We start from the raw sequence: 7,215 nt of genomic DNA, 5'->3' as shown, positions 1-7,215 counted from the left end.
GCGCTGTGGGGGTGTGGGACGCCGCGGGACGGAAGGAGGGACGGACAAAGCCCCCGCCATAAGCTGCTTCGCATCTAAAAAAAGGGGGGATCCGTGGAAAGGCTTTCCCTTCCCGCTATTTAGAGACAGCCTGGATGCACGTTTCGGTCATAATATGCGGCCTAGCCTGTCCTGCGTGCAACAGGAGGTCGGCAAGTGCCCACGATCCCACTGGAGGTCATACCCACCGCCGAACAGGGAACGCGTGTGCATCTTCTGCTGAGGCAAAGCCTGTTCTCCTCCCATTCCCGCTCAGGCACCTTGGCCACGGGAATGGTGACTTCTGTACGTTTCAGGAACTATACATTTGCGTTGTATTTGGTGGAATGAAAATGTAAGAAAAAAAAGTGGAACCATGGAAACGCTTTCCCTTCCTGGTATTTAGAGACAGCCAGGCTGCACGGTTCGGTCACAACAGCTGCGACCTAGAACACACAAAACACATAGTGCGACAAAACGCCGTGAAGATGCGTCAACGCTTTCAACCATCGTGCGACGTGCTCGGCTATATGGTGCGTACGTCTCGCGAAAATGTGTACTTCGTTGACCAGACGCCTCAATCAATCTTGGAAATTAGTTTTACGCGGGCAGTGACGTTACGTCAATCCGATCCCACAACAGCGAGAGTTTGCGGTTGAGTTTGTGATCTGTAAGGCAGCTAAAGCTATAATATTACTGTTTACCGACTGGCCATGAAACCGTGCGCACCGTGGTGCCATTTGAAGAGAGTTTCGTACAAGGTTTCGCACACTTAAGATCCCACGATGTCAGACACAAACAGTGTCAAGTATTCTCATATTGCCAAATCCGCCATCTTCTCAGCTCTGATTGGCCCACACTGCAGGGCTGCCACGCCGTCTCTGATTAGCTCAAAGTACCGCCATTGCTGAATTTCATGGCGTTCAAGAATACCACCCTGAGTCGTCTTAGAGCCGCTTCGCCGAGGTTGCCTTGTGCTGCAGGAAATAATGTTCCTCGCAGCCACTTCGACGTGACGCCCGGCGAGTTGGGCATGAACCCGCCGTCCATCGCGTGGTTCGTCTGTCTCACTTTCACCATGTTCTCGCTCACGCTGGCCGTGCTGTTCATCGCCTACTACGTCAACAGGCCAGGTGAGACATACGCGTACAAACCGTTCTCCCCGTTTGCTGCCTCCTCTTCTCTTTAATATACCTCAGCGCCGGTTGCGTTGCTGAGCACGAGGTTGAGGGTTCGATCCCGGCCCCGGCAACCGCATTCCGACGGTGGCAGAAATTTAAAAAAAAAAAAACGCTACGCCATGGTTACCTCAAAATGTAAAAAGAGAGCACACAGCGAGACGCTGCTGAACAACGCCGCTGAACGACGCCACTGAACAACACTAAAACGTCGCCATGGGCCTCCAAGATTGGGTGGCGATCTCGGACGTCGTGGTATAACCAAACAACTTATGCAGTGTAGCATCCGCATCGCTGCACAAGCTGACCCAGCATCGCGTTACTCTTTAACGCCACAGCGTTAAGGGCCCCGTGTCGAAGAAAATCCGGCGTCGGCGGCCGTTGTCCGTCGGAAAAAAATCATTCCGCACCGCAACCACGCAGGCCCTCCGCGTGGCGCATAGGCGTTACTGGACTATTTGAATTTCTCATTCTCAAGTAAAATGCCTCGGAAAATTCATAAAGTACGACTTACCCACAGACATGATATCGTGGGATTGTAATTTGGATATACGAGAAAACATTAATTCTGCTATGCGGAGACACAAACCCCTTTTTGCTTGTAGCCTCTGCCTTACGGGGGTATACTCGTATGAGCCGTTGCTCTGCCCTGCTCTGCCGCCGGTATCGGCCCACCACTGTTTTATTGCGATAGCAATTATATGGACACTTCCACCGGATTTCTGCCGTCGGCGTCGCCGTCGGCGTCGCCGTGAGGTTCCGTATAGATAAAGTCTTCGCCGCGCGCCGTATGCCCGAGCGGAAGCGTGCGGGGACGCACGCTGTCACGGAGAGCGAACGCACTCAATCTTCCACGCGCAAGCAAGGAAGGAAGCGAGAAGCGAGCGCCGGAGGGAGCGTAGGGGGGGGGGGGGGGGGGGGGGGGCATTTCTACTCTGCCAACACCCGCGCTCGTCGCTCGCTCGCACCGTCTCTTATCTCCACACGGCTCTGACCTTTACATTCGCCGCTCAGTTTCCGTTGAAGCTAGAGTGTACTAGAATATGGTTGAAGCGATAGACCGCACGTACCTTCCCCGTTGCGGCGTATATGCGCTTGCTGCCAGCGTTTTGACAGTCGTTGTCTGCAGTCATTCAGTGTGATCTATTCATGTTTGTTTGTGCGCGCTCACACCACAGTTAGTAATAGTCGGGCCACATTTTCCAACGCACGCTACACATGCAATGCTGCCCGGATCGGCAGTGCAGCGCTACAGGTGTGTCCCTTCGCACGCGCTGCCCACGGGCAGCGCTTCTCATCAACACCACCGTTTCACACGCGCCTTCTCGTGGTCATCGAATCTCTCTTCATGTCGGTCTACTTACGCCGCAGCACACCTGCTTACTTAATCAGCTCATGTTTACTACAATTCATATTGCTACCAAAGCCGCTCACCTTACTTCGTATGACATTGCTGTGTTGCTATCGCATTCATTGCTTCGCCCTTAGGGCGAAACTGTGACATTTTTTTCTGTCGACGTTACGTCACGAAGAAATCCCGAAATCCCTAGCCATAGACAGCTGCGCTGTAAAAAGGAATGGAGCTGGGTAGCCCATATGTAATGCGTAGGGCAGATAACCGGTGGACAATTAAAGTTAAGTACAGCATGGATGCCAAGTGAAAAGAGGACGGCAGAAAGCTATAGGTGGGGGGATGACATGCAAGCTCAAGTTGGAATCAGCTAGCGCAAGACTTTGCATGAAAAATTTCTTTGCGTTATGGATGTACAAAACTTTTTTTTCATTTAAGAAAGTGTTTATATATATATATATATATATATATATATATATATATATATATATTCCGTGAAGTAATAATGAACTGGTCTTGGCAGGGTCCTACGTGCCGCCTGTCACAAACGTCACCAAGAAGCCCACAGCACGTACGTATAAGAAGTCATGCATACTGGAAACTGGAATGTTCAACATTTGTACGACATTATCTTGCTGATGTTCTCTTACTATGTTGCTATGGCTGTTATCTAAACTCCCGTTGTCTCCGCCTCCATAATATAATGGCCAGGAGGCCCACATGCAGTATAAGAATAAACGTGAATAACTAATTGCCTATATAGGTATACAGGTATATGGTATGGTGTTGGATACAAATCTTCGGGTCACGCTTGACTAGATTCCGAGGTGCGCGTACGTGGGCTAGGCCGCAAATGAATTCCAGTTATATCGATGCGGCTAGTGGCTCTGGAATTCGGTTATTTCGAAATGCAACTACCCTATCGAAATAACCCATTAACCCCATATCCAATAATCCTATGTGAATATTAAGGAGTCCCATGTAAAAAAAAATATGGGGTTTTACGTGCCAAAACCACGATCTGATTATGAGGCACGGTAGTAGTGGGGGACTCCGGAAATTTGGACCACCTGGGGTTCTTTAACGTGCACCTAAATCTAAGTACACGGGTGTTTTCGCATTTCACCCCCATAGAAATGCGGCCGCCGTGGCCCGGATTCGATCCCGCGACCTCGTGCTCAGCAGCCCAACACCATATCCACTGAGCAACCACGGCGGGTTCCCAGGTAAAAAAAAAAAAAAAGAACCGTATGTTCCCATATATATCGGGGACGCCACCACATATGATATATGGGAACATGCGGCTTTTACAGCGCAGCTCATAGGCGCCCGTTCCTACGGCGAGCGTCTTCGTCCGCGGCGTAACCGAACGACCATAGCGAAGGATCAAAGAGCGAACGCGGAGCGCAGCGAGGGATGAAAGACGGCGATAGCGAAGAGAGAGCGAGGAGGAAAGCGGAGAAGAGTATGGCGAAAGCGTGAGAAAAAGCACAGTGGCGCACGACGGGCTCTGCGTCGACGATGGCTGCGAGATGGCGCCAGAGTAGCGCACGTCGTCTGTTCACCGATGACGCCAACGATAAGGCATGCGGCGAGCGCGTCCACCGATACCATGTATGAAACAAAGCGCTCCATGAGTGGAGGTCAGTCTGCGGCGGCTGCTATGAATCGCGCCCACGCGTCACCCACGCACTGCCTCTCGCGATCTCCCGATTGGCGAGGAAGTCACGCCACTTTGCTGCGTTTGCAACGTGCCGTACGAGACATATTGTTCGCCCCAGCCAATAAATCGCGATATGAAAACAAGTATAGATCTGCGCTCAAGTTTCGCATTAGGGAGCATCGTAATGGTCAGTGAATTTTTTTTTTTATATGGGACCCTCGTGTGTTCATATGAGATTATTGGGGCTTAGGATGGCACCAGAATTGTTCTTCGCTTATAATTCGGCAACCAGGCTATATGCCGAAAACTGAGCTTACGATACCGCTTGACTAAAATACTGCTATCACATTAAAAAAAGGGGGAGCTCTATCAGCAGCTATTTCTTCACGAAAGCTTATTCACAATTAACGTTCTGAGGCAACAAGTGAGCTACGATAGCTGCCGCAGTGGGGAGTTCCGGATTCATCCAGATTTCTGATCCTGACTAAAGCTTCTGTATTTCTGTAATTAGCATATTCAGACTTGCAGAAGCCTTAATCCTGACTGGTGTCCTGCATAGGGCTCGTCATAGGGAGTGTACACAGCAATTAACTCTCATTCTGACCACCCAAATTTATTTAATGTGTACCTAGGTCTACACGAGCGTTTCTGCGCATTGCCTGCATGTGGTGTTTAGACTGTAATGCTCATGCACAGAGCTGGGATTCATATAGCGGTACCAGCTTATTACTAAGGAATAGGCACAGTGACATCGCGCTGCGTCACGTTGACATATACATGCAATTTATTTCATTAAAAATTTGCCTTTTCGCGTACCTGCCATTATGAATTATAGTAAAAATCTCATGGACACGAGACCGCGGACGGCCGGAGCGAGGGAGAAGCAGTTTTTTCTCAGTTTAGCCTGAGCACATCTATTTTGTCGGTTACTTATGCACTTTATTAACTACGACTTAATTTTAGATGCAGCACACAAGTAACAGCAAGCCTGGATCAGTAGAGAGTGGACAGGCAACACATTCTTTTGAGGTCAATCTTGCTGTTGCCAATTTTGCCTGCTATAGGAACTTGACTGAATAAAATTGCTCGAAGCATGTACTTCTCTGGTGTGCTTTCAACATCAGAAGACATCCAAGGGTGTGGTCGTAGGGCCAATGAGCGGCAATTCCTTTCACGAACAGAAAATTGTCATAAAGCTTTATGCAACATTCGTAAAATTGTAGAACGGGCCCAAATTCATAAGCTCAACCGAAAATTCAGGAGAGTGGCAGGAATGCTTTTGTCTCGTAATGATACAGCACTGAATGCTTAAGAGCAAGCTTTAGTTCGGGCCCAACTCCAATGCCGCCTATTCAAATACATGTAAAATGCAGAAACACTTTTCCGAGATAACCACTGGACCAATTTTAATGAAATGTGTTGCATTTGAGAGATAAAGTTAAATTCTAGTGACTGTTTGAAGCGGAATTTCGATTTAGGGCGGCAAGCTTTAGAAAGGGATTTTCAAGAATTGGCAAGTTTAGAAAGAATAGAAGCACTAAGTTTACAGATTTGTAGCTCTGCACCAAGAACAGAAATCACAGTTATGTAAACTGCATCCATCAGAACATTTAATGTGGACAAATTTGATATGCCAATTTATAACTTACGTGAAATTATTACGTTGATTACACGGGTATTGCGAAAGCAACTGACATACTAGTGGTTTATTTGAAAACCATGTATAATATATAGATTTTGTCCACTTTAGATGTTACTATTAGGTGCAATTTACAGAATTGCAATAACTTTTTTTATTGCACAGTTGAAAACTTCATAGTTTCGCTTTCTGAAAGTTAGAGATTTTTGCCAATTTTAAGAAAAAAATTGCCGATCTAAATCAGAAATTCACAACTAACAGTCACTAGATTGTAACGTTTTATTTTAAATGCAACAGACCTCATCAAATTTGGTGCAGTAGCCGAGAAAAACGATTTCTAATTTCCCATGTATTTAGATAGGAGCCCCCGAGCTAAAGCTCCCTCTTTTTTCAATATAGACGTTGAATCACAGCAGTGCTACAATTTTACAGAACTGCTAACTAAAAAAAAAAAAAAAAAAAAAAAAAAAAAAAAAAAAAAAAAAACACACACATTAGAGGTGTGTCTCCACAACCAGCTGCTGTGTCTGTACTTATTTCTGTTATCAAGTGGCACATTTATTTAACTTTCTCATTACAGCACCAAAAAATGACACCGTCAAGCACCAGGTAAGTCTACACACACTAACTTTTCAAGACCTACAACTGATCTTCAACAGGTTTATTTCTGATAGTTTAAAATGCAGCATAATTGTGAAGGCTGCCAGCTCAGATGTCTCACATTTCTGACAAAAATAATTCTTATACAGGCCCGGTACGAAGCTGGTCTTCCTGATGACTACAGGACAGATGACCCAGTCGACATCGATGTCCTTTACAAATTAAAATAAAACTCACTTCATCTTTCCAACAAATGACATTCCTTGTCTGCTTTCATGTAAGCATTGTAAAGCTAGCTTTAGGAACTATGTTACCAATGCATTTACAAAGGCGAGAGAGCCCGGGATGTATTAAAAAAAAAGAAAACCCCAACCGCGACTAAACAGCCAAAATTACGCTCAAATGTTCCCAAGTGCAATGGAATAAACTCTCATTACTATCTGAACATTTGTATGTCTCATATTCTTCGATGGTGGCTTCTATAAACGACAGCTGTGTGCAGGGTATCCCAGCTCTCATTCACCAAGTTTAAAAGAAAAGTGAAACCTTCTGTGCAGATAAAACCAATTGTATGTTAGCTGCAACCTGATGAAACGTCCCATATTCGTTGCTTTGCCTAATTAATTAGTTTGCAATGATTAATTAACTGGGTTTTTAATTAGTATATTTAGAGCAAATGTGTCAAGACAAGGTATTAGAAATCCGTCGAAAACATCAATTTAAATTTTGTGGCACATTATTTATGGCATGGCTCCTTTTTAGGCGT

Source organism: Dermacentor silvarum, chromosome 2 (assembly GCF_013339745.2).
Source record: "Dermacentor silvarum isolate Dsil-2018 chromosome 2, BIME_Dsil_1.4, whole genome shotgun sequence".
Taxonomy (NCBI): Eukaryota; Metazoa; Arthropoda; class Arachnida; order Ixodida; family Ixodidae; genus Dermacentor; species Dermacentor silvarum.
This window is presented reverse-complemented; position numbering follows the sequence as displayed.